General features: G+C 37.2%; 2 pseudogenes; both read right to left on the bottom strand.

The window, feature by feature from the left end:
• Nucleotides 1–777: 777 nt before the first annotated feature.
• Nucleotides 778–1,515, bottom strand: LOC145158518 (secreted RxLR effector protein 161 pseudogene; annotated as a pseudogene).
• A 23,557-nt stretch (nucleotides 1,516–25,072) lies between these two features.
• On the bottom strand, nucleotides 25,073–25,847 carry LOC145161101 (kunitz trypsin inhibitor 5 pseudogene; annotated as a pseudogene).
• Between the last annotated feature and the right edge of the window lie 811 nt (nucleotides 25,848–26,658).

Here is a 26,658-nt window from a genome sequence, read left to right as displayed (position 1 = left end):
GTTGAAATTTTTTTAAAATTGATGTTAACAGGTGATTATAAGTCGATGTTTATTAGACAATTAACGTGTGATATGTATATAATTATATTAGAGGGTCATGAGTGTAAATATATCTCTTATATATATTCTTATTGTAATCGTGGATACAATAACAATACAATTACTGATTACCAAAGTCAACTCGGTATCAGAGCCTTACGGCGTACCCTAAAAAAACACCGATCAAAAAAAAAAGTCGATCAAAGGCAAGCAGCACCGATCAAGCCTACAGTGCTTCCCTCTCTTGCTTCTGTCGATCTGCACAGTGCCACCACCTACAGTGCCACCAACTACAGGGCCGCCACCTACAGTAACATCCAATTTCTTTTTCTCTTTCTCTTCTTTCTGTTGCTAATCAATGGCACTTATAGCCTTTACCCCGTCACCATAAGTTTGGTTTCACTCTATCTCCTACCAATTATGGTTACCGGAAGGCAATGGCGTTGGTGATCAAGCAATGGAACAGTAAACAACAAGGAATTAACAGTTGTAAAACTGGAAATAGGCAGTCGAATGATTACTTCTTTATTGAATGAAGAATAGAAACCTAATGATTGAGTTGATGTACAAGGAAATTTCGACTAATGATTTGTAACCTCTAAACTATGCTATTTAAACTACTAAAATTAACAGGAAAGAGAAATACTAGGAACAGTCCACTTTCTAACGGTCATGACTTCTCATGAGTTTTATTCCTTCCTAATTACCAGGTCAACCTTTGACCAACATTTCTCCCCCTCAAGGTTGACCTTTCTTCTTCAAATCTTCTATGCCAATTAGTTCCCTCATCTCAGCAAACTTTATCCTTGGCATTGCTTTTATTAGAACATCAGCCTTCTGTTGATCTCCACTCACATGCTCCACTTGAATCTGTTCCCTTTCAACACACATACGAATAAAGTGGAACTTTGTGTCTATGTACTTGCTTCTACCATGGAACACAGGATTTTTTATGAGTGCTATTATGGATTGGTTGTCAATTAACAGCTTTATCTTCTATGCTTTCTTTCCCATCAGCTAACTGAACAAATTCCTTAACCACAGTCCTTGACATGCAGCTGTAGTTGCAGCCATATACTCAGCCCCACATGTACTGAGAGCCACAGTTTTATGTTTCTGTGATGCCCATGTTATAAGGTTTCCTGAGTAGTAGTAAGCTACTACAGTGGTTTCTCTCATGTCTTCACAATCATTGTTGTAACTGCTATCACTGTAACCCACAAGTCTTCCATCACCTCTCCTGTGATACTTTAGTCCATAATCAGTTGTTCCCTTCACATATCTCAAGATATGTTTTATAGCAGCATAATGACTTTGTTTGGGGTTTTGCATAAAATTGCTCACCACTCCAATGTTGTAGTTGAGGTCTGGTCTAGTGTGGACCAAGTATCTTAAGCTTCCAACAAGCTTCATGTACATTGTTGCATTCACGGGTTCACCATCCCCATCTTTGGTTAAATGGAGTTTTGGCTCCATTGGGTATTGTGAACTATTATAGCCTTCCATCCCTAATACTTTTAAAGTCTTTTCAGCATATCCCTTTTATGTGAGCATTATACCTTCCTTAACCTGTGATACTTCAATTCCCAGGTAATATGATAGCAATACCAGATCACTCATATCAAACAAACATTTCATTATATTCTTGAATTCCTGGATTCCCTTCTCACTTGACCTAGTGACTATAAGATCATCTATATATACACCAACTATGAGAATCAAGTTGGGTTTGTGTACCTTTTAGACAACTTGTTCTTGAGCACACCTGGTGAATCCAAGAGACTTGAGTGATTGGTCAAGCTTTACATTCCATGCCCTTGGCGCCTGTGGTAACCCATACATGGCCTTGTGAAGACGGTACACGTAGCCTTCCTTGCCTTTGATCGTGAATCCTATGGGCTGAGTTATGTAAACTTCCTCCTTAAGATCGTCGTGCAGGAATGCTGACTTGACATCCAGGTGATGTACAAGCCAATTTTCTTTTTTTGCTACTGAGAGGATCAGTCTTATCGTCTCCAACCTAGCCACTGGTGCAAATGTTTCGTCAAAATCGACACCCCTTTCTTCAACATAACCCTTGGCGACGAGACGAGCCTTGTGTTTGATTACTTCCCCAGCTGCATTCTTTTTTAGCTTGAATACCCACTTTACCCCTATCGCCTTGCGATTTGGGGGTAGCCTAGTTAGAATCCAGATGTTGTTTCTCTCAATTGACTTCAACTCCGATTCCATGGCTCGTTTCTGTTGGATAAGGTGTCTAAGTCCATAACTATATTTGAGATGTACTTGACCCGACCCGGCATGGTCCATTTGGGTTTCACTTCACCCGAACAATTTATATGGATAATCTTTTGAGAATAGTATAAGTTATGATTTATTAATATATTATAAGTTCTAATATATTAATATAAAATCATATTATTTAATTAGTATTGATCTAAAATTAATTTGGTGATCAAAAAGGGCGAGTAATTAAATTCGGGCTCTTGTATTTATATAGTGTGGGCTAATGTTTATTTAGAATGGGCAAGGCTTGCATGGAAAGTCCATGGATAGTCCATGGAGATTTAACCCATAAATCTTATGGAAATGAAAGGTCATGGGTATTAGGGTTTACATGAATGTAACCCTAATCCACCACACTATATAAAAGGGTCCTTGGCACTTGAAATGGCACTAGTGTATGTGAGAACTAAAGTGTGGCCAATTTCTAGAAGTGTGCTACTACTCTCTCAAGTTTCCAAAGTTTGTGGTGATTTGTGACTTCCATTTAAGGCATCCACATTATTGGTGCTAGGCTCTCAAACTCCAAGTAATCAACCACTACTAAAAGGTATGTAATTCTACTAGTGTTTTATGATTCAAGTACCCCATAACATGCTAGTTAGGATGTAAACCTTGGAAAATTATTATTTGCATGTATTTTAGAGAAAACATAGATCCAAGGTTTCTAGGGTTGCATGTACACCATAGGAGTGTTAGAATGCTCAAAACCCATCAGTGGTATCAGAGCCTAGGCTTGTTTTCTTGATACTTGATGCAAATTGTTGAAAAAACTCAAGATTTCTGCATTCTGCTGAGTGAACTCGCCGAGTCCATGGGGGGACTCGACGAGTCCATGTGTTATTTCATCCTACTCGTCGAGTAGGTTCTTGCACTCGACGAGTAGGAAGCCATGAATGCAGATTTTCGAGTTTTGCTGCTGGAAATGGACAAGAAATATTACCCTAAACTGTTTTGGTCTTATAAAACTTGTTTTAGATGGTGTAATGGTTATGCTAATCCATTTACAATGGCTATTATCAAAATTTCAAGTTTTGTATGTGTTATTTATGATTCTTGAAATTATTGATATGAATGTTCATACACTTATGAGTTTGGTAGATCATAGGAATTATTTGCAAATTGTTTGTTAGTTTAATTCTTGATCTAAATGTTTTTAATGGAATCCATAATTTGTCCTCAAGTTATGGATTACCAAAAGTCTTTCTTTTAAAGTCCATTAAAGAACACATTTGTTACATAAAATGAAGAGTCTTCATTTTAATAAACCATTAAATCATAAGTTATGAAGTTGAAGAGTCTTGAATAGTTTCAAAAACTTGCCCTCAAGTTTTGGAATTTGTAAAGTCTTACACACCTTAGAAAACTTTAATTCCAATCCTTAGAGTTTTGAAAGTTAAAATTCAACCCTTATACTTTATAATATTATAAGTTAATAATATATATATATATACATACATATATATATATATATATATATATATATATATATATATATATATATATATATATATATATATATATATATATATATGTATAAGATCAAGTCAGTCTCACCGTTAGTAGGCCTCATTCACGAAGCCGGTCTATAAGGGGGGTATAAGGTTGTTGCCTATAAAATGGCAACTTAATGGGTGTCCACTCTCACCCACCGCTTCCTTGACTGGTGGAGGGTCGTTAGCCGAACGGGTAGGACAAGGACTATAATTCTCATTAAAAGTATAATGAAATATATAAAGTAACTAAACCTTTTATAAATTCCCAATCTTAGTTACTTTAGGAAAATGTGAAATTGGTGTTAACCCATGAAATTACACTTTGTACCTTACCAAGTCGTTGGTGGAGCGTGTGTAGGTAACCGACACACTAACATGGACTAGTAAGAGTGGCAAAGGGTGACTTAATATTTATCATAGATCGGTGGAGTGTGTGTAGGTAACCGACACATCGATTAGGTGATAAAGATTAAGGGTACCAAGTTAATTTGCATCGTTATTCACACCTTGTTTGTGATCCTCGGCATCCTAGTCACAAACTTGAGAGGGCACAATCGAGATTTAAACATGCCATTGAAAAGTTCAATGAATCTCAAAAGAATCTAGGAGTTTCAATCCAATTAAAACCTAATAATTCATTTCGTTTTTCATGGTGGAAATTGGTGAATCGTCATTCACCTACCTTCAAATATTTCATAGCTTGGATTACGGCATCCCTCTTCCAAGTTATGAAGTATTGTGTTGGGTCCTAGCCTTAATATTACATTTGGGTGTCTTATTAAGGATTCTATATCTAATCTAAACTTGTATTTTTTCTTTTCAGATGTCTTCCAACAATGTTGCTTCTGGCTCAAACCCTACCGGCTCCTTCTCTCTCATGAATCTTTTTGGGAGAGTCATATTTGATGGTTTAAACTTAATGATTGGATCAGGAACATCAGGATGGTCACTCGTTACGAGGACAAGGAATATGTCCTTGACAAGGAGCTGAAGGAAATTGATGAGTCTACTGCTACTCCAGAGGAGATCGCTGACTTTAGGGCACATGAGAGAGATGCTACCAAGGTGGCATGTATCATGTTGGCCACAATGAAAGCTGAACTCCAGAAGTCCTATGAGGACTTTTACCCTTTTGAGATGAACATGGATCTGATGGACCGCTACCATCAAAGTGCTCGTCAATAGAGGTATGAAATCATCTCTTCCATGATAACAACCCGAATGAAGGATGGTGAGCCCATCACATGCCACATGCAGAAAATGCAAAGGTATGTGGACCGTTTGCTGAAATTGAATGTGAACTTCCCTGAGGAGTTGGCTATTGATATCATACTGCACTCCTTACCTTCTTGTTATGATCAATTCCGAATGACATATCACATGAACAAGGAGGAGGTCACACTTAGCAAACTTCAAGGGCTCTTGAAGACCGCTGAAACTGGTCTTAAGGGTAAAATGGTTGTTACTACTCCTACTCCTACCGCCGCCCCTGTTCTGGCAATCGGGCAAAGTAGAGGGAAAAAGAGGAAAACCCCTTCGCAGGGTACCAAAGGAAAGTCTCTTGATGGCTCCTCTTCGAGTGGAACCAAAGGTGGTTCTGTCACTCCTTCTTCCAACCCAAAGGAAGCTGAATGCTTCTATTGTAATGATAAGGGGCACTGGAAACGAAACTGCCCCAAGTACCTGCAAGATGTTAAGGATGTTGGTTTTTGAGCATTTTAACACTCCTATGGTGTACATGCAACCCTATAAACCTTGGATCTATGTTTTCTCTATTATACATGCAAATATTAACTATTCCAAGGTTTCATCCTAACTAGCATATTATGAAGCACCTATACTACAAAGTTCTAGTTAGATGACATACCTTTTGATGTAGCTTGATGTCTTCAAGCTTTAAGAGCTTAGCCCCAATAGTGTGGAAGCCTCAAATGGAATCACATATCACCTAGGACAAAGGTGGCTCTTGAGAGAGAATTCCATGCACCAAAACACCTCCATATTTCTCTAAGAAAAGAAGTGGTGATTTTGGCTATGGAGTAACCTATTTATATGTAGGATTCCAAGGGTCATGGGTATAACCCATAATCCATACCCATGGGTTTTATGATCCATGGTTCATGTGGCCCAAATCTTTATGTATCCATACATAAACTTGGTCCAACATGGATCATAAGCCCAACACATATAAATATAACTAATTATCATAATTAGTCCCCATAGATTTAATTAGTCTCTTTTGATCACTAAATTAATTCCAAATTCATTCTTGATCGATACTAATTAAAACATATGATTTCATATTAATATATTATAACTTATAATATATTAATAAACCATAAATAACCTTCTCTCAAAAGTCCATCCTAACAAATTGTCCTGATGATATGCAACCCAAATGGACCATGCTACTCTCGGGTCAAGTACATACCAATAATAGTTATGGGCTTAGACATCTAATCCAACAGTCTCCCACTTGGATAAGTCTAAAACTATTATTGCAAGTACGACTTCACAACCCGACTAGCAATCGTAGCTCTTAAAGCCGCTGTCGAACTCTGAACAAATCAATGACGCGTCCATGAGATAAGGGATCATATATTCCTCCATTCTAGATATCATATGGACTGAGACATGGATTATAATCATTCTCTCTGTCCATTTGTTGTTTCCCGATTTCCGATTTATGATGACTGACTGATTGAACAAATCAAATCAGTCCTGGCTTGGCCAAGCACTCACATGTGTCATCGCTAAATCATCGAGGGGCCCACAGATATCGCTTTTATCCCGAAGGTAAAAGGAATGGATAAACTTCGACTCATATGGCTTGTTCTACTACTTGTTGAATCATACACAAAGGCACGTTTTATAACATCGAGTTACCAAATGCGTTTTCGTGCAATCAATGTATAACCAACGCATAGTAACAACTCATATCTCTAGGTTTGAAGAATATAAGATATTATCGTCTCATGATCACTCGTGATAAAATCCATGAAGTGATTCAAATGAGCGCGGGTTGAATCCAATACTCAGAACTTATGAGCACTCATGAGTGTTGTAGCACCACTTTGTCCACCAACTTGGACCTCTACAAACCAACCCATGACAGTCTTGATTCATATCTACTTCCAACATATGATCGACTGTGGATGGTTTGAATAACTTAATCATTCAGGAAGAGCGACTTAGTTATTCTGAAAGTCAAAACATGCAAAGTGAAACACAAGTATAAATGAATCAAATATGGTATCAAACCCTATGAATATAAATAAACACTTTTATTTATCACCATACTGATTACTCATTATTCATTGTTTCGGTTTTATCAACTTTATACTTGAACTAAAAACACTAGTTGTCCCATGCTCCAAGCATGTACACTATGTTTTTCTTAAACAATAGCTTTGCCATACACCAAGTATGCACTCTATGTTTGTCTATGATCCTTACTTTGTGAAATAAACCAATTGAACATAATTTCAATGATTCTAATTTCACACTCCCAAATCCTTATCGAAAAATGTGAGAATTTCAAATTCCTATCATTTATCGAAATCAGTTTAGATTTTAAACTTATATGCACTGACCCTCCTGTAATGAATATGTACAAAGTCACAAAGACTTGTCAACAGTCATTATAAGGTATTCCAATGGAGATCAACTCCATGGAAACTAAGTCTCATATTCAAAGTACATTGCTTTGGACATGCTTCTTGCATTAAGTTTTCTAATCTTACACAGATAACTTCCACCTATGGAGACAACTCCATATTCTCATTTTGACTATCACTTCTGAACAAGAGATGCCTCTTTTCAGAATATGTCAATATGGTCCTTCCAAAATTAGCACTATACTTCCAACTGTCCCTGAGCAACCAATCTTTGGTAAACCTCAGATTGTCCTCGACAATTACTTAATCATATTAGTCATATCCAATTCTAGACCTTTTCCCTTCTTAATGCCTCTGGGCATTTGGAAAAATTTAGAAATGACAAATATTATAGCACATGCAATCGATCCTGTACCCAAAGCAAATGGTACACGATTCATGATGTCTCACATAAAGATATGATTCTAGACCAGTCTTTTGCTACAATATTTTTATTTGCCATGTTTTCAAAATTTGACTATGAAGAGGGATGTCGTAATCATAATCGAATTTTGAGAACGCAATATATAGAATTTCCTTAAGTTGAACCAATCCAACATGAAATTCATATATATATTCTTGACTAAAGATGATTAAGGTCTCAATCTAAGCCTTTAGAACTGAAATGAAGTATATCCTCTCCCTTAATTATAGCAAAACAACTTTTTCAATCCCTGCAGCCTCACGAATTGAAACTTTTGTTTTCTATAATTAACATTGCTAACTTGCAACACTAACAATAATTATCATGCTCCCACTAACATGATGATTATTAGCATAACACTTATGCTCCCACTAGCTTTGACATGTACTCAGAAATCAGTTGGACTTCTAGAAATCAATATTTTATTGACTTTCTTACCAAAGTTCAGATTTCTGATACGAGATGCTTTGATAAAACTTTATCAAAATCATACACCTTTCCTTAGATAGCATGCATGTGTGTCTAAACAATTTCAGAACTATGAAAAGGGATGTCGTAATCATAGTCTCAATTGTTTAGACCTTTTGCCATCTGCTTCAAATCTACTTGGTGGAAGTGTTTCCTCACCATGATTTTCATGAATCGGAGAGAAACCTTACGACCCTTAGATTTTATGGTGTATGTGTTCTTATCCATGTGAATCGTCAAAACCATAGTCACAAGACAAGGATAATGACAAATCCAAACTCATATGGACTGAACTTATGCAATCTTAACTTCTTGCCACCTGGCAGTACAGGGCCTGCCATTGCTTCCAAGTTGTTATGCAACCAATTGAGAACTTTCAGAACTCCTATGCAAAGCCAACTTTAACTGGAATGGGCACAGAATATGTCAACACGATAGGTTATAAACCTCAAGTCGTGTGCTAGTGAAGAACCTCAGGTTTTATTCTTGATTAGTTCTTGAAATTCTTTTTAGGATCTTTAAGACTCCCACTATCCTCTTGACATATAAGACTATCTTGCCAAATATTCAAGAGATAGTGCGGATTCTTTATCAAGACAAACACTTCACACAATTGGCCTTAGTTGGTCTTTGTTTTATCCAAAACATCACAACTTACCAATTTCAAATGTACAAGAGTAGGACAGTTTTACTCTTACATTTGACAATTGTTTTAAACCTTTCTTTAAGATATGTCACTCAAGTTACAATCTTTGAGTATGAGTCTAAGAATTGTTTTGGAACGAAGTATGACTCATCTTCCTGATCTAACCATTTCAACAATTCATGACTCCTCTTCTTAGTCATAAGAATGCACTAAGATGACCTTTAGAGGACTAATTGTGATATGATTTCTAAATCATTAAGATGATCACAAACATGATACTAAAGTACTCTCCCATCTTTTCAGATTTGAGAAACTTTTATCTTTCTGCCTAATTTGATTCTTCCCATTCGTTCTGCCATACATTGAGATTTTTCCAATGTTTCAGAATTATACTTAAACTTGTAAGTATAACCATATTTACTAAACTTTAGTAAATCAAATAGTCTTAACGAGCTTTGTGGTGGACATGACCAGTGCACACGAATGTGTACTCGATCCCTTTAGTCCTTCACTTGACTCACACATCCATGTGAACAAGTAATTAGTCTTGATTTTCCAATGCTTGAAAGTTCTCATTCATCATACTATTCAACTTGCATGATTCCAAGTTTCGATCTAATTGAAACTTGGGTGATGAGGAACTTTCCTGATTTGGTAAATTTAGACACTACCACAAATGAAAGAATCAAATCCATTTTCCAATATTGCTGTCAGTGGAATCATATAAGCAACAATTTTCCACAAATGTCATTGTAAGGATACTTCAAATAAATAAAATTAAACAATTTTCTTTTATTTTAAAACTTTGCAGAAAAACTTATCCTTACAATCCACATGGAAAATTGTTGTTATCTATTCCTTAGCAATATATCATAACTTCTTAAGCAACTGCTCAAAATTCTGATACGATCGAAATCCACCTTCGCGATCAGAATCAGCATATACTTCCTTTAAGATTTCTCTCTATTCTTTGATTCTTAAAACATCAACATGTGACCCAGTCACATCATGTAATGAGGATCTCAGAATAGAACTTAACAGAGTTAGATAATGGGCTCTACCTGATGTAGAGTCAAACTTATTGACTTTAACATCCTTAGATAATTTTGGCAGCTTTGCAATCAACGCCCCTTCCTTTGGCAAAATAAACATATGGACCCTTTGGTAATGGGACTATCTCAGACTTAGCCTTTTTCTTTACCATTTGGTCAACCGGGTTGACTATGGCCAATCCCTTTCCATTGGGAAGAGAATTCTTTTTCTGGATTTCCAGTGTCACCATTGTCACTGTCCATAAAGTTTTTGGGAAGTTGATCTTCTAATCAAATTTGCTTTACTATCGTTCCAAATCATTGCTGATTCAGCAGCACCAAGCAAATAGATATGATCATTAAGGTTCATGTCATAGTCTGTTTCATAGTAGTCCCAAAGGAACTCACTATGTGACTTAGAAAGTGATTGAACATCCAACTTTCTCAAGACTTTGACACCCAACTCTCCCGGCTCGTCAATATGTGACTTCATCTCTAAGATGTGATCACACATAGACCTTGCTTGCCATTAGGGATTGAGTGACCTTGAACTTGTGGGTTAGGGAGAATAATTGGAGGAGGTGGAGGAAGAGAAGTATGACTTCCATGAGCCAAACTCGGGAAGTCATATTCATTAGGAAAGCTTGGTTTGGGAAGATAATTGTTGTCTAAACCAGACATCAACAATGGGAGAAATTCACGTAAAGTTGATTTAAGTCCTTAATATAACACCCAATATGATATATTAAGGCTAGGACCCAACAAACTATTTTATAACTTGGAAGAGGGATGCCGTAATCCAAGCTATAAAATATTTGAAGGTAGGTGAATGACGATTCGCCAATTTCCACGAAGATAAACGAAATGTATTATTAGGTTTTAATTGGTTTTGAAACTCCTAGATTCTTTTTAGATTCATTGAACTTTTCAATGGCATGTTTCAATCTCGAGTGTGCCCTTCAGGTTTTGTGACTGGGATGTCGAGGATCACAAAACAAGGTGTGAAGTAACCATGCAAATATACTTGGTACCCTTAATATTTACCCCTCAATCGATGTGCCGGTTAACCACACACGCTCCAACGATACTATGATAAACATTAAGTTACCCTTTGCCTACCTTGTTAAGTCCAGGTCAGTGTGCCGGTTAACCACACACGCTCCACTAACAGCTTAAACAAAGTGCAAAGTGTAATTTCATGGATTAGCACCTTATTCACATTTTCCTAAGTAACTAAGATTGAGAATTTATAAGTGTTTAGTTACTTAGTATTTATCATTATACTTTTAATGAAGGGAGAATTATAGTCTTTATCCTACCCGCTCGGCTAACGACCCTCCACCAGTCAAGGAAGCGGTGGGTGAGAGTGGACACCCATTAAACTGCCATTTTATAGGCAGTAACCTTATACCCCCTTATAGACCGACTTTGTGAATGAGGCCTACTAATGGTAAGATTGACTTTATCTTATACATATCTATATAATTAAAATTATAATAATAGTATAAGGGTTGAATTTTAAACTTTTAAAATTCTAAGGTCTAGTTTGGAATTAAAGTATACATGGGGGGGTAACTTTACAAATTCCAAAACTTGAGGACAAGTTTTGAAACCTTTCAAAACTCTTGGGTTTTTCATAACTTATGAGTTTAATTAAGGTTTAATGAAAAAAAAATTCAAGTTCCATAACTTGAGGACAAGTTATGGAAGACATTAAATCATTTAATGATGACATTAAAAATAGTGACTCTTCTATTTTCATAACCTATGAGACTTAATGACACTTTAAAAAGAAAAACTCTTCACTTTCCATAACTTGAGGACAAGTTATGGAGTTCATAAAAACCATTAAGATCAAATATTCCAATTAACACAATAATCAAATAATTTTTCTATGATCTAGATTAAACTCATAAGTAAAGATAATTCACATCAACAATTTTCAAGAAATTAGATAATCATATAAACTAATACAAATCTTGAAACTTTGACAATTATCCTTTGAAGACTCTTGGAATTCATAACCTAAAGAGTTAATAAATGAGACATTTCACATCCATAACTTATGGAAGTTTCAAAACTCTTAAGATCATAACTTTAAAAAAAAACTTTTGAGTTCCAAAATTTTATGACAAAATTTGTAACTCCTTAAAACCATTTAGATCAAACTTTTAAAACAAAAAAAATAACCATATCATTTTATCTTTTAATAAATTGACCTAAATCAACTCTTGTAGTAAAGTGACTCAAATTTTATAAATAATTAGTTTTTCATAAAATCAAGTAATTATCATAAAATTTGACAAACTTCATGTTTTTTTTTTTTTTTTTTTTTCCTTCAACTTGAAAAAAAAATACATTTGCATCAAATATAATAGAAAACAACCATTGGCTCTGATACCACTGTTGGTTTTTGAGCATTCTAACACTCCTATGGTGTACATGCAACCCTATAAACCTTGGATCTATGTTTTCTCTATTATACATGCAAATATTAACTATTCCAAGGTTTCATCCTAACTAGCATATTATGAAGCACCTATACTACAAAGTTCTAGTTAGATGACATACCTTTTGATGTAGCTTGATGTCTTCAAACTTTAAGAGCTTAGCCCCAATAGTGTGGAAGCCTCAAATGGAATCACAAATCACCTAGGACAAAGGTGGCTCTTGAGAGAGAATTCCATGCACCAAAACACCTCCATATTTCTCTAAGAAAAGAAGTGGTGATTTTGGCTATGGAGTAACCTATTTATATGTAGGATTCCAAGGGTCATGGGTATAACCCATAATCCATACCCATGGGTTTTATGATCCATGGTTCATGTGGCCCAACTCTTTATGTATCCATACATAAACTTGGTCCAACATGGATCATAAGCCCAACATATATAAATATAACTAATTATCATAATTAGTCCCCATAGATTTAATTAGTCTCTTTTGATCACTAAATTAATTCCAAATTAATTCTTGATCGATACTAATTAAAACATATGATTTCATATTAATATATTATAACTTATAATATATTAATAAACCATAAATAACCTTCTCTCAAAAGTCCATCCTAACAAATTGTCCTGATGATATGCAACCCAAATGGACCATGCTACTCTCGGGTCAAGTACATACCAATAATAGTTATGGGCTTAGACATCTAATCCAACAAAGGATGGGAAGGTCAAACCTACCCATGCATGTATTTACACTATATTGTCTAATAACTCACCACATAATACTTCTTGGGTTCTTGATACAGGTTGCAGTATTCATATATGTTATGATTTGCAGGGCCTAAGAAGAAGTGAAGATGTGGAGCACGGAAAGATAAACTTAATCATGGGGAATAGGAAAGTTACACCTGTCACCAAGATTGGAGTTTATTCTTTGTTTCTAAGTAGTGGGTTAGTGTTAGATTTGAATAAGTGTTGTTACTCATCTGAAAGGCGAGAAATATTATTTCTTTTCACGGTTTGTACAAACAAGGGTTTACTTTTTCATTTGATAATGAATGTGGTGGTATTAATGCTTTTTATAATAATGTTCTTTATTTTAAAGCATTACCTTGTGATGGTGTATATGAAACTGTGTCGGTTGTAGAAAATTTAGGAAATAATGTGTGGTATATCGATTCTTCCACTAGTTTAGATAAAGCATCCTTGTGGCATTGTCGTCTTGGACATGTTAACAAGAAACACATAGGCCAACTCCAAAAGGATGGAGTCTTGGAGTCATTTGACCTAAAGTCAGATGATAGCTGTGAATCTTGTTTGCTTGGAAAAATGACAAAGTCACCCTTCACTGGTACTTGTGCTAGGGGTGAAGGTTTGTTGGACCTCATACACATAGATATGTGTGGACCCTTCAGAACCGCCACAAGGGATGCTAACCGCTTTTATGTGACTTTCACTGATGATTACAGTAGATATGGTTGTGTCTACTTAATCAAGCATAATTCAGAAACCTTTGAAAAGTTCAAAGAGTTTAAACAGGAAGTGGAGAATCACCTGGGCATGAACATTAAGATGCTCCGATCCAATCGAGGAGGAGAGTATCTTAGTACAGAGTTCCTTGACTATCTTAGGAAATGTGGAATTGTTTCACAATTAACACCTCCCAGAACACCACAGCTTAATGGTGTGGATGAGAGGCGTAATCGAACCTTGTTGGACATGGTTCGTTCCATGATGAGTCGAGCTTCGTTACCAATCTCATTCTGGGGGTATGCCTTAGAGACTGCCGCCCATATCCTTAATCTAGTCCCTACCAAGAAGGTTGCCAAAACAACTCACGAGATATGGACTGGGAAAGTTCCCAACTTAGACCACATCAAGATTTAGGGTTGCGAGGCTTTCGTGAGACGTGAGACTCAGGACAAGCTCGAACCTCGTAGTGAGCGGTGTATTTTCATCAGCTACCCATAGAAATCCTTTGGTTACCTCTTCTACAGACCCAGTGAGAATGTGGTCTTTGTGGCAAGGAGAGGGGTCTTTCGAGAGAGAGAATTTATAAGCCAAGGAAACAGTGGGAGGCAAATTGACCTTGAAGAGCTTCAAGAGTCAAGTGGTGAAGGAACCTCAAACCCTAGCAATCCACCTGAGTAGGAAACTCATGTTGAGTCAACTAACGAGCCCATACCTCTGAGGCGTTCCACTAGAGTTAGGAATGCACCTGAGCATTATTATGGTTTCCATAATACTGCAGAAGGTGATACATTTATCAGTGATAATACACTGGTAAATTTGGAATGAACCTAACTGCTATAGGGAAGTCATGGCAGGCCCCGAGTCTGCTAAATGGAAAGAGGCTATGGACAACGAGATACAGTCCATGTATGACAATCAAGTTTGGAACTTGGTTGACAATGTACCGGGCCGTAAGACAGTCGGGTGCAAGTGGATCTTCAAGAAGAAGACCGACATGGATGGAAAAGTGCACACCTATAAGGTGCCACTGGTTGTGAAGGGTTTCACTCAAACTCAGGGAGTTGACTATGATGAAACCTTCTCGCCAGTAGCAAAGATTAAGTCTATTAGGATTATACTAGCCATTGCTGCATTTCATGATTATGAAATAGGGAAAATGGATGTCAAAACCGCTTTCCTTAATGGAAAGTTGGTTGAGGATGTTTACATGAGTCAGCCAGAGGGTTTTGTCAGTGCAAAGTACCCTGATAGAGTGTGCAAGCTTGAGAAATCCATTTATGGATTGAAACAAGCATCTCGCAGCTGGAATCTTTGTTTTGATGAGAAAGTCAAAGAGTTTGGCTTTTCGAGAAGCGAAGATGAGTCATGTGTATATGTCAGAGCTAGTGGGAGTGTAGTTAGCTTTTTGGTACTGTATGTGGATGACATACTACTCATGGGAAATGATATCCTAACCTTGCAGGAGGTTAAGTCCTGGCTTGGGAAGTGTTTTGCTATGAAGGACCTTGGAGAAGCTACCTATATCCTAGGGATAAGGATATTGAGAGAAAGGAGTAAAAGACTAATTGGACTTAGTCAAAGTACCTATGTGGACAAAGTGTTGAAAAGGTTCAACATGCAAAATTCCAAGAAAGGTGACTTACCAATCCAGCATAATGCCAAACTGAGCAAGGCTCAGAGCCCGAGTACAGAGGCTGAGATAGCTGAGATGAGTCAACTACCATATGCTTCCGTTGTTGGCTCGATCATGTATGCTATGACTTGTACTCATCCTGATGTAGCATTTGCTTTGAGCATGGTCAGCAGATATCAGGGGAACCCTGGCAAGGCTCACTGGACTGCGGTAAAGAACATTCTCAAGTACCTACGGAGGACTAAGGACTGGGTCCTTACCCTTGGTGGGAGTGATGAATTGAGAGTAGTGGGGTATAGTGACGCTAGCTTTCAGACTGATAGGGATAATTTCCGCTCTCAGTCGGGCTGGGTCTTTACCATGAATGGAGGAGCAATTACCTGGAAAAGTTCCAAGCAGGAGACAGTAGCTGATTCGACTTGTGAATCAGAGTACATAGCAGCGAGTGAAGCGGCGAAGGAGGCGATACGGCTGAGGAACTTCATCGAAGACCTTGGAGTTGTACCAGCTATAAAGGAGCCTATAGAGATTTTCTGTGACAGCAATAGTGCGGTTGCCTTAGCCAAGGAACTGAGAGATCATGGCAGATCCAGACACATTGACAGAAAATACCACTTCATAAGACACAAGATAGAAGAAGGACTCCTCGTGGCAAAGAGGGTATCGTCAGAAGAGAACCCAACATATCCCCTCACAAAGGGTCTGACTAGGGTTAGGCATTTGCAGCATGCGAGGCGCATCGGGCTGAAGGACGATATTAGTTTTACAGATTAGATAGCTATTTATGGAACTTGTAAAATGTAAATTGACATTTGGTGATTAAATAAAAGTTGTTGTTTATTTATAAGTAAGGTGTTGCTATCATGTGTTAATTATTTACTATTGTTTCAATTTTGCATGTTTTGACTTCCAGAGTAATTATTTTATTCAAACTCTCCACAGTCGGTCATATGTTGGAAGTAGGTATGAATCAAGACTGTCATGAATTGGGCTTGTAGATGTCTAAAGTGGTTAGACATAGCAAAGAGTTGCTACAACATTCATGAGTGCTCATAAGTTCTGAGTATTGGATTAAACCCACGCTCACTTGTCACTTCATGGAATTTATCTCGAGTGATCGTGAGATGGTAATATCATATAAGTCTTCAAACCTAGAGATATGAGTTGTTGCCTATGAGTTGGTTGTGCATTGATTGCACGAAAACGCATCAGTAACTTAATGTTATAAAATGTGTCTTTGTGTATGATTTAGCAAGTCGTAGAACAAGCATATGAGTCGAAGTTTATCTGTTCCTTTTAGTCCTTGGAGGATTAAAAGCGATATTTGGGCCCCTCGATGATTTTGTTTTGACCTATGTACTGGGTTTTGTCAGAACCAAATTGATGTGCTCAATTTAGTTCTATGTCAAACAAATCGGAAATCGGGAAACAAATTGTTGGACAATAAGTACGACATTGTTCCATGTATTTGTCCGGCTGATATCTAGAACAAAGGATTATATGATCACTTATCTTAAATGGCACTTCATAGTTCAACAGAGTTTTAAGAGCTACGATTGCTGGTCGGTTTCGTAAGTCATACTATAGTTATCAGACTTATCCAAGTGGGAGACTGTTGGATAAAGTGTCTAAGTCCATAACTATATTTGAGATGTACTTGACCCGACCCGGCATGGTCCATTTAGGTTGCACTTCACCCGAACAATTTATATGGATAATCTTTTGAGAATAGTATAAGTTATGATTTATTAATATATTATAAGTTCTAATATACTAATATAAAATCATATTATTTAATAAGTATTGACCTAAAATTAATTTAGAATTAATTTGGTGATCAAAAAGGGTGACTAATTAAATATGGGCTCTTATATTTATATAGTGTGGGCTAATGTTTATTTAGAATGGGCTAGGCTTGCATGGAAAGTCCATGGATAGTCCATGGAGATTTAACCCATGAATCTTATGGAAATGAAAGGTCATGGGTATTAAGGTTTACATGAATGTAACCCTAATCCACCACACTATATAAAGGGGTCCTTGGCACTTGAAATGACACTAGTATGTGTGAGAACTAAAGTGTGGCCAATTTCTAGAAGTGTGCTACTACTCTCTCAAGTTTCCAAAGTTTGTGGTGATTTGTGACTTCCATTTGAGGCATCCACATTATTGGTGCTAGGCTCTCAAACTCCAAGTAATCAACCACTACTAAAAGGTATGTAATTCTACTAGTGTTTTATGATTCAAGTACCCCATAACATGCTAGTTAGGATGTAAACCTTGGAAAATTATTATTTGCATGTATTTTAGAGAAAACATAGGTCCAAGGTTTCTAGGGTTGCATGTACACCATAGGAGTGTTAGAATGCTCAAAACCCATCCGTTTCCACCCTTCTTCACCTGATGCTTCTTCGTAAGTTGTGAGTTCATTATCAATCAACAATAGCTATTGATTACTTTCATATAGATCCCGTCTCTCCTCTTCCTCCAGTCTTGTCGTATTTTTATAGACGTCATTGATTGAGCGAAAGCCTCTTGCTGGTGTTTCATCGTACGAAGCTACAGACCCGCTTCCTTCTTGGAATGTCGATGCTCGACTAGGAGGTATCGAGCTGATTCCAGGTGTATGCGATTTTGATTAATCTTCCAGTCATGAGTTATCTGATCCATTGTCACCGTAAGGATCGTTTAACGGAGTCACAGGCTCTTCATTAACGCCATATGTTTGATCGAGATCTTGGGTCGGTTGGGATTGGGCTGTCACATTGACCATAACATTGGTCCAATAAGGAGTTGAGAGTGGCTCCCCCGTTGCTTCGTTATTCCAGGCCCAAGACCTTGCTTCGTCGAAGATCACATCTCGAGCTATCACTATCCGTCGACTACTGGGATTGAACATACGGTATCCTTTTGTTCCTTCCTCGGTTCCCAAATACACCACAACCTCACTCCGATCGCTCAATTTTGTTAGACCACGTAACTTCTTGATGAACCCTACACACCCACAGACCTTTAGGTGTGCTAAGGATGGCTTGGACCCCTTCCAGGCCTCGTATGGGGTTACGTTCTTTAGTGCCTTCATCCCAATTCTATTCTGCAAGTACACCGAGTGTCGTACTGCCTCGCCCCAAAATTGATCGGGTAATTTCATGGCCTTAAGCAATGATCGAGTCATCTCTAGAACCGTTCGATTGCGCCTCTCCACAACGCCATTTTGCTGGGGCGTGTGTGGATTCGTCAATTGCCTGCGAATTCCAACTCGATCATAGAAATTAGCGAACTGGATGGAGTTAAATTCGCCTCCCCGGTCAGTTCGTAACATCTTGATCTTATACTCACTTTCCCCTTCAACTCGTGACTTGAATTTCTGGAACATGTTGAAGGCCTCGTCTTTGGATTTGATCAGATACACCCACATGTAACGTGAGTAGTCATCTACAATCAGTAGGAAGTATTGATTACCTCATTTTGTTGCAGGTGTAATGGACCCACAGAGTTCTGTGTGCAACAGCTGGAGTGGGTCTTTTGCTCTCCACTGGGTCACCTTTGGGAAGCTCTATCTTGCCTGCTTGCTTACCATACAGCCTTCACATACTTATGATGGGTGAGTCAACTAGGCATACATGTTACCATACCCTTACGTGTCATCTCTCCAAGTAACTTGAAGTTTGTGTGACCCATACGTGCATGCCATAACCATGAGTCATCATCTATACTCATGGTCAGGCATACAGGCTTCCCATGCATAAGCTTTATTTTATAAAGTCTGTTCTTGGACCTCTGCACCTTCATAACTAAGCATCCTGCTTCATCATACATTCTCAAAAACTCCTTCTTCATCCCTATGTCATACCCCTCTTCAGTCATTTGTCCTAGATTAATTATATTACTGTGCAGGGCAGGAATATAATACACGTCTGGGATGACAAATTGGTCGCCATTCTTGTAGTCAAACATGAGAGTGCCTTTTCCTTTGATCGGAACCTTAGACCCGTCTCCAAATCGAACCTGCCCCGTTACTTTTTCGTCAAGTTCAGCAAATAAGGCCTTGCATCCGGTCATATGGTTACTAGCTCCGTTGTCTAGATACCATATGTTTTCTTCATTACCCTCCTTGAGTTGGCTCGGGTAGACTTTTTCTTCATTCAAAAGGACCACTTCGACATTCTTTTCTCCACAAACAGTCAACAATAGAGTTGGTTCCTCTTCATCAGCAGCCAAGTTTACTTCTTGGTCCTGCTGCTTCTTTGCCTTACATTTAGATGCATAATGACCAAGCTCTTGGCATTCATAGCATCTTATGTTGCTCTTGGCTCGTTGTTTTTTGTTGGTATTGTTTGTTTCATGTTGTGAGTCACTACCCTAGCGCCCACCTATGCCACGAGAGGAGCCTCGCCCTCGTGATATTCTCACTTTCATTTTTATACAACACTACTATACACTTTCATTTTTCCATTACATTCATGCAGTAATATTCTCACCTTGAGATATGCAAACTATTTTCTAGTAAAGATAGTCATATACTTGGAAAAACATACATTTTTACGAGAAAACAAACAAACAAAACAGTTGAGTTTTGGTAGAAGACTACTTTTCATTTTAGTAGAAAATATAGGATTTTCTAGGAAGTATACAAACATTTACATCAAAACACTTACAAACATTTTCATAAAACAGATGCAAACTTTTGACACTAAAATACTTATGAACTCACCAGCTTAAATGTTGATCTACTCTTTCAAAATAACTTGTATTCTCAGGTCACCAGTAGACAGGTACACTGGACCAGGTTTTGAGAAGACGAAGCATGTTCAAGACTCGTCTTTTATTTTGATATTATTTTTGGTGTCTTACAACTATTCACAGAACACACATGTGTAAACTATATTATTAATGCAATGGATGATGTTGTTGTTTGTTTTACTATTGTGCATTGTTATGATACTGTACATGACGTCCTCCGCCCCCGAACGTTTCCGCCGTTCTGGTTTGGGGTGTGACATACGGGCCCCACCCACACTCACATAACGGCCCCCGCCCAAATGAGATACGGGCCCCGTCCACACTCGCATAACGGGCCCCACCCAAATAGATACGGGCCCCGCCCACACTCAAAATACGGGCCCCGTCCAATAAGCATACACATTTAAGCATATACAAGTATCACACATAGAACAAGTATATCAACATAATCAACCAGGGTCGGCCTTGGTGCCTTAGACCCGCTAAACCCGGTGATGAAAACTCACTACGAAAAGATGAATGAAGTAAGTGATCCCTGACTGTTAATCCCACGCTCCCCGAGCTATCAATTGCCAAATAAAAGCTAAATAACATTAGGGATCTACACCATAACCAAAAATTCCTACTTGAGGTAAAAAAAAGACTATTTTACCCCTAACATAACTTGGTCCAAGAATAAAGCCCTAAACCACATTCCAATGGCCTAAAAGTAAAACAATCCAACAAGGCCCAACATATGGCCCAATTTCCAATTGGGCCCAATTCCTTCACATGGGCCCTAACCTAAGGCCCAATAACGCTTCCCTAACCCAAAGGTTCGATCCCAGATGGACCACTAAGGCCCAAGACACAAAGTTCAAGAAAGTAAGCCAAACCGAGGCCCAAACTACGCAAGCCCAAAACCATTGAGTACGCGGGGTGTACTCAATTGTACGCTAAGCGTACAGGCTGCATGGATTGTACGTTGTGCGCACGAGCTTGTACGCCTAACGTACTCACTTATTAAGCCAATCTTCTAAAAAACTATTACATCCTTAAGACAAAAGGTTCCAATCACAGATCTGAGTCATATGAAGTGTCTTAAACCATAAAGTCGACAACTTGGTGGCTTGTATGCCCCCAAATGAATCCAAACTCGAAATATGACAATCTACTTCCATAAAATGACCAATACTCATGCATGGATGGTTCAAAGCCTCAAAGATGGCAACTTTATGACTCTAGGACTGAGATAATACCAAGAGTAGCAACTCTAAGCTCCAGAAATGACAATAGCTCACAAGATCTCATCCATGGGACCAAAAGACCCAAAAACTCAAACAAGGAAGATCTAAGCATTAACAAAGCAAGTTATGAGCTTTATACCTCAAATGAATGCCAAATGATGGAGATAATTCATATCTACAAGCTCAACTCCAAAGCCTCTCCTTCACCAACTTCTTCTTCTTCTTTCCAAGGCACCAAACTAACCAAAAATGCACTCCACAAGATAAAAAACACACTAAGATGATAAAGGGGGCGATTTTAGGGTTTTTGGACAAGAGAGGCTGATAAGGAGGCTGACCCATGGGACTTAATGACATTATATAGGGCTTGAACCCTAAAAATTAGGGTTTTGGTCATGACCACATACGTTGGGCGTACCTCTTCGTATGCTAAGCGTACGTGCATGGCTCCGCGATTCCAAATGGACCAATTACGCCCCACGTACGCCAGGCTTACGCCCAGTGTACGGCCTCAGCAAGCCCACTCAAATAAATCCCAATACTTCTAATCCCACACAACTTGCATAATTAAATTATTAGATAAATGATTAAATAATTAAATAATACCTTGAAACCATCGGGCGTTACAATTTAGATCCACAAATGTAAGACAAAGCTTTGTGAATTCCCCAAAAATACCCCACACAACAATACAAATACAATGTATGCACACATGAGCCTTCAGTTTGACTGGATCGCCTCGCAAGGCCTACAGTATAGTTGGACCGCTCCGTTAGGCCTACAGTCTGACAGGACCGCCTCACAAGGCCTACAGTACAGACCACCTGGGTATCTTGGCCTAGAACACAACACAGTCCCGCCTCAACCCAACCATAATATGTCGACATATGCGAACAAATAATCAATAACCAGTAAACACATGTAATCATACATATCTACAAATCTAACAGATTACTACATCATACCAACATCCTACACACAAGGATACATACTACAGTACAAAGTATTGTGAGATAACTCACCTTGCAGTCTAGCAGATAACAGTACAACTCACAAAATTCAAGAACTTGTACTACGAGTCACATATACGACAATCAGGGACCAATCCTCAATCCATAGCCCCAAAGCTCTCAAGTTGACCTAAATTCAAATTGATCTAAAAGTCAAACATCAACGGTCAAAAGTCCATAATTCGGTCACAACGTCGTGGCTAAGCATTTGTCACGTCGTGGTGACCTCACGAAAAAACAGTCGCAAAGACCACCTAACGCCACGTCATGGGAGCTTAACCTCCACGTCGTGGGAACTGTTCTGGCCAGCTTAATGCATTAAGCTCTTAATCCTTCTACTTACATATCCATACTTTGTAGAAGGCTTTCTTACACCCAGTGAGTCATAAAAATCGATGTTTTATAAACATGCATGTATTGAAATCTATCTAGGTAAAAAATGATGAAAATGAGGTCAAAACCTCATGCAAGTAATCAAAACTTAGTCATACTTCAAATCTGGAACATATAACCACAAGGGACCTCAAAGATCCATAAAGTTGCAAACTTTATGGAATCCCACCACACCAACTGACCCAGTCATGAAGAACAAAGCATAAATGCCTAGATCTATAAGTATAACACATAAATATTGGATCTTGAAGACTCACAATGGTCCAGAATATGAGCTAGAATATGGAGGAGGAGCTTGCTTGCCGAATCTACACTTAATGGACACCTTATTCTCCTTCAAAGCACCAAAATCTCAACAAAAGCTTCAAAAACTCACCAATGGGGGCTAGGGTTTAATTAGGGTGAAATGGAGGTGATGGAGGTTGAGGGTGTGCAAACCCTAGCCATCACATCCCTTAAATAGGGCTTAAGCCCCAAAAAATTAGGGTTTCGCATGTAGGTGGCTGCCACGTCGTGGCCAATATCTTGTCACGTTGTGGCACTCAAGAAAAATATGGGTTTCATATGGTGACACCACGTCATGGTGTTATCATCACCATGTCGTAGCTACCACAAAAATCTTGTATTTTAAGTCTCAAATGCCACAACAACAAAAAAAACAATTATATCTGGAACTTGGTGTTACAGAACCTTTGTTCGTTATTCTCTTGACTGTAATTAACGAATAGTAAATAAATTTGATTCGAAGATGTTAACTTTTAAAGAAATGGTGAAATGGTTACCTGAAGATGAGCTTAAAATCAAACCTGTGAAAAACCTCCTCGCTCAATTTCCTGAAGATAAGCAACACAAGCACTCAAGGTGAAGTTGATCCGACAAGAGGTTTCATCCCACGTGGACATATTTGGCAATTCATTTACTGAGGCGGCAAAGGGGTAACCATTTTACCCCCTTCAAAATCTCAAAAGTGACCTTTTAAACCTTACCAGAGTCACTTCATACCCCTAGAAAGTAAGAATAAAAGTACTTCAGAGACCAATTACATTAATTTGTGAAACTTCGATGGGCAACAATGACATTAACCCATATTTAAATATTATCTTGTGTTAATCTGGGTATTAATTTATAAATTATAATGTGTTATTATTATTTTATGTTTTTTTTAAAAAAAAATTGAACCCTAATTCTCATTTTTTTTTGCGTCGACAACATTAGCTGCACTTCAAGGACTAAAGGGTTGAACAATTTATTTGCATTTGTAAATTTGGATTGTGCTTTTGTCATACTTTAAAATTTTATTTAAGTTTGAAACTAATTTAAGTGTGTAATGTTTAGTTTAGTTTTTTTTAATAGGTTAACCTATGTTTAACATATTTATTTAATAGGTTAGATTTGGGAACTAGTAAACATGTCAACTTGATAACAATTTAATTATCTGAAATGTTGAGTTGGATTGAAAATATCGAACTCATTTAAATAAACAAGCTAGTTGGATTGGATTGAAATGTTCAAACAAATTAATAAATAACTCCGACTCCAACTTCAACACCATGGTCAATTTATCGTCAGCTTTAATATAAATAATTGTTTATTAATATACTAGTTGTGAGACTCATGTATTACATGAGTTAGTTTAAAAAAATGTTAAATATAAAGGTCAAAATATTTGAGAACTTTGAATTTATAGAAAAACAAGAAAAATAATGATTTATTATAATAAAAATGTTTTTTATCTTTTAAATTTACACAAATAATTTAAATAAAGAAATAAAGAAAAGAAACTAATGAGCTTTAATTTTGGAAATTTTAAAATTAAAATGTAAGTTTATTAATGAAATTAATATTCATTTATTACTACATTTATTGTAATTATTACATTAAATTATTATGTGGAGTTTAATAAAATAGAAAAATTCATAAAATAACATGTGAAAAAAAAAATTAATTCAAAATAACCACAAAATGACAATTGACAAATTGAACGAGAATGTGACAAGTGACAAAAAAAAACATTCATTTATTAGAGAAGATTTACATTTATAATATCTTTTGATATAAATAAATATTCATAAATTCAGATCCAAACACTAAATCCTTGACTTGGAATCATATCTTTATTGATAAAATAGCTTTTAGAGCATCCACAACCCTTTATTATACATACAAGTATACCGACATACAACCCATTCACAATGGGCACAAAAGTCTTTATGCCTTCTTAAAATTGACCTTAAGGGGCGTGTTATTTATGACCAGACTTAAACGTCCAGTTTTAGCAATCGTATGACCAATATCTCCACAAGCTGGCCTGCAAGTGTTGCACACAGTGGGGCAAAACACTAGCTTGTACCCATCCTCATGCTTCTCTATCTTGAACCAATTGCTTATGGTTTGTGGGCCTGGGTTCCCTAAGCTCCCATGGCTCGATATCTCTCGTTGCCCATTCACACCCTGATCAATTCGCCAAATTGCAGACCGGGTACAAGCCGTTGAACCTGAGAACCTAATGTTTAGATCGGTGGATTCAAAGATGTTGCCGTCTTTGTTTGCCTTGACCGGTATGAAAGTCAACGGTAGCCCATTTTGCAGATCGTTGTTTTCTTGCACCACGTCACTAGGGCATGTCTCGTTTATGGTTGTGGGCACTAGTTTAATGCCCCCACCCAGGCCACGTGTAGTGGGCAAGATGTAGTAGCCGGTGCCTGACCGGATGATATTCCCGTCAGTGTCACGAACAGGAACTAGGGATTGGGCAGAAGAAAGTGAGAGCGTGGAGAAGACGATGAAAATGAAGAGTGGTGTCTTCATTGTGTGCATTTTATCCGTGGTAATTATGATTGTGATATCCATGACATTGATGGAGCAGTACTTATAGTCAAGGGATGATGTGGTGTCACGCGGTGGTCAAATTCCTTACGCATGTATTCTAAAAATATCTATTAATGGCAGATAGATACAAGCCAGGCTAAATGTAGTATGGTATGTTCTTTTGAACGAAGATAGTTTAAAAAAACTTAAAATTCAAATAAGGGTTTTCTATAAGTTCCTTTTCACACCCCTGAATTGATCTTATGTCTTTTTGTTGTTTTTTTTGTTTTTTTTTTTTATTTTGTTTTTTAGTTGTTTTTAATTCTTTTTTAATTTATATTATTATTATTATTATTATTATTATTATTATTATTATAAATTTCGCATAAAATTTTAAAATTCGGACGATATTTTTTTTTGTTTTTAATTCTTTTTTAATTTATATTATTATTATTATTATTATTATTATTATTTTTATTATTATTATTATTATAATTGTTATAAATTTCACATAAAATTTTAAAATTCGGACGACATTATAAATTCAAACGGCTATATAAAACCAGTTTTTAAATATTTTTTTATATTTTAATATTAATATTATTACTGTTATTATTATTATAAACTTCAAACAACATTTTATAAATCGGACATTATAAATTCGAACGACTATATAAAATCGGAACAAAAGCAAAGTTTGTCCCTATTAATTACAGATATTAATTGGTACGGTATTATAATTGTGTATTGTGTGGTGCGTTATAAGGATTGAAAACATTTAGTCGAGCACTATACAATGTTTTCCATGCAGCCAAATGTTCTGATCTGCACGCACATTGTTTATCTTCATTTCTTCAACCATTTTTGATTCAT

This window comes from Lactuca virosa, chromosome 2, assembly GCF_052849685.1.
Source record: "Lactuca virosa cultivar CGN04683 chromosome 2, Lactuca_virosa_CGN04683_v6, whole genome shotgun sequence".
Classification (NCBI taxonomy): Eukaryota; Viridiplantae; Streptophyta; class Magnoliopsida; order Asterales; family Asteraceae; genus Lactuca; species Lactuca virosa.
This window is presented reverse-complemented; position numbering and strand designations above follow the sequence as displayed.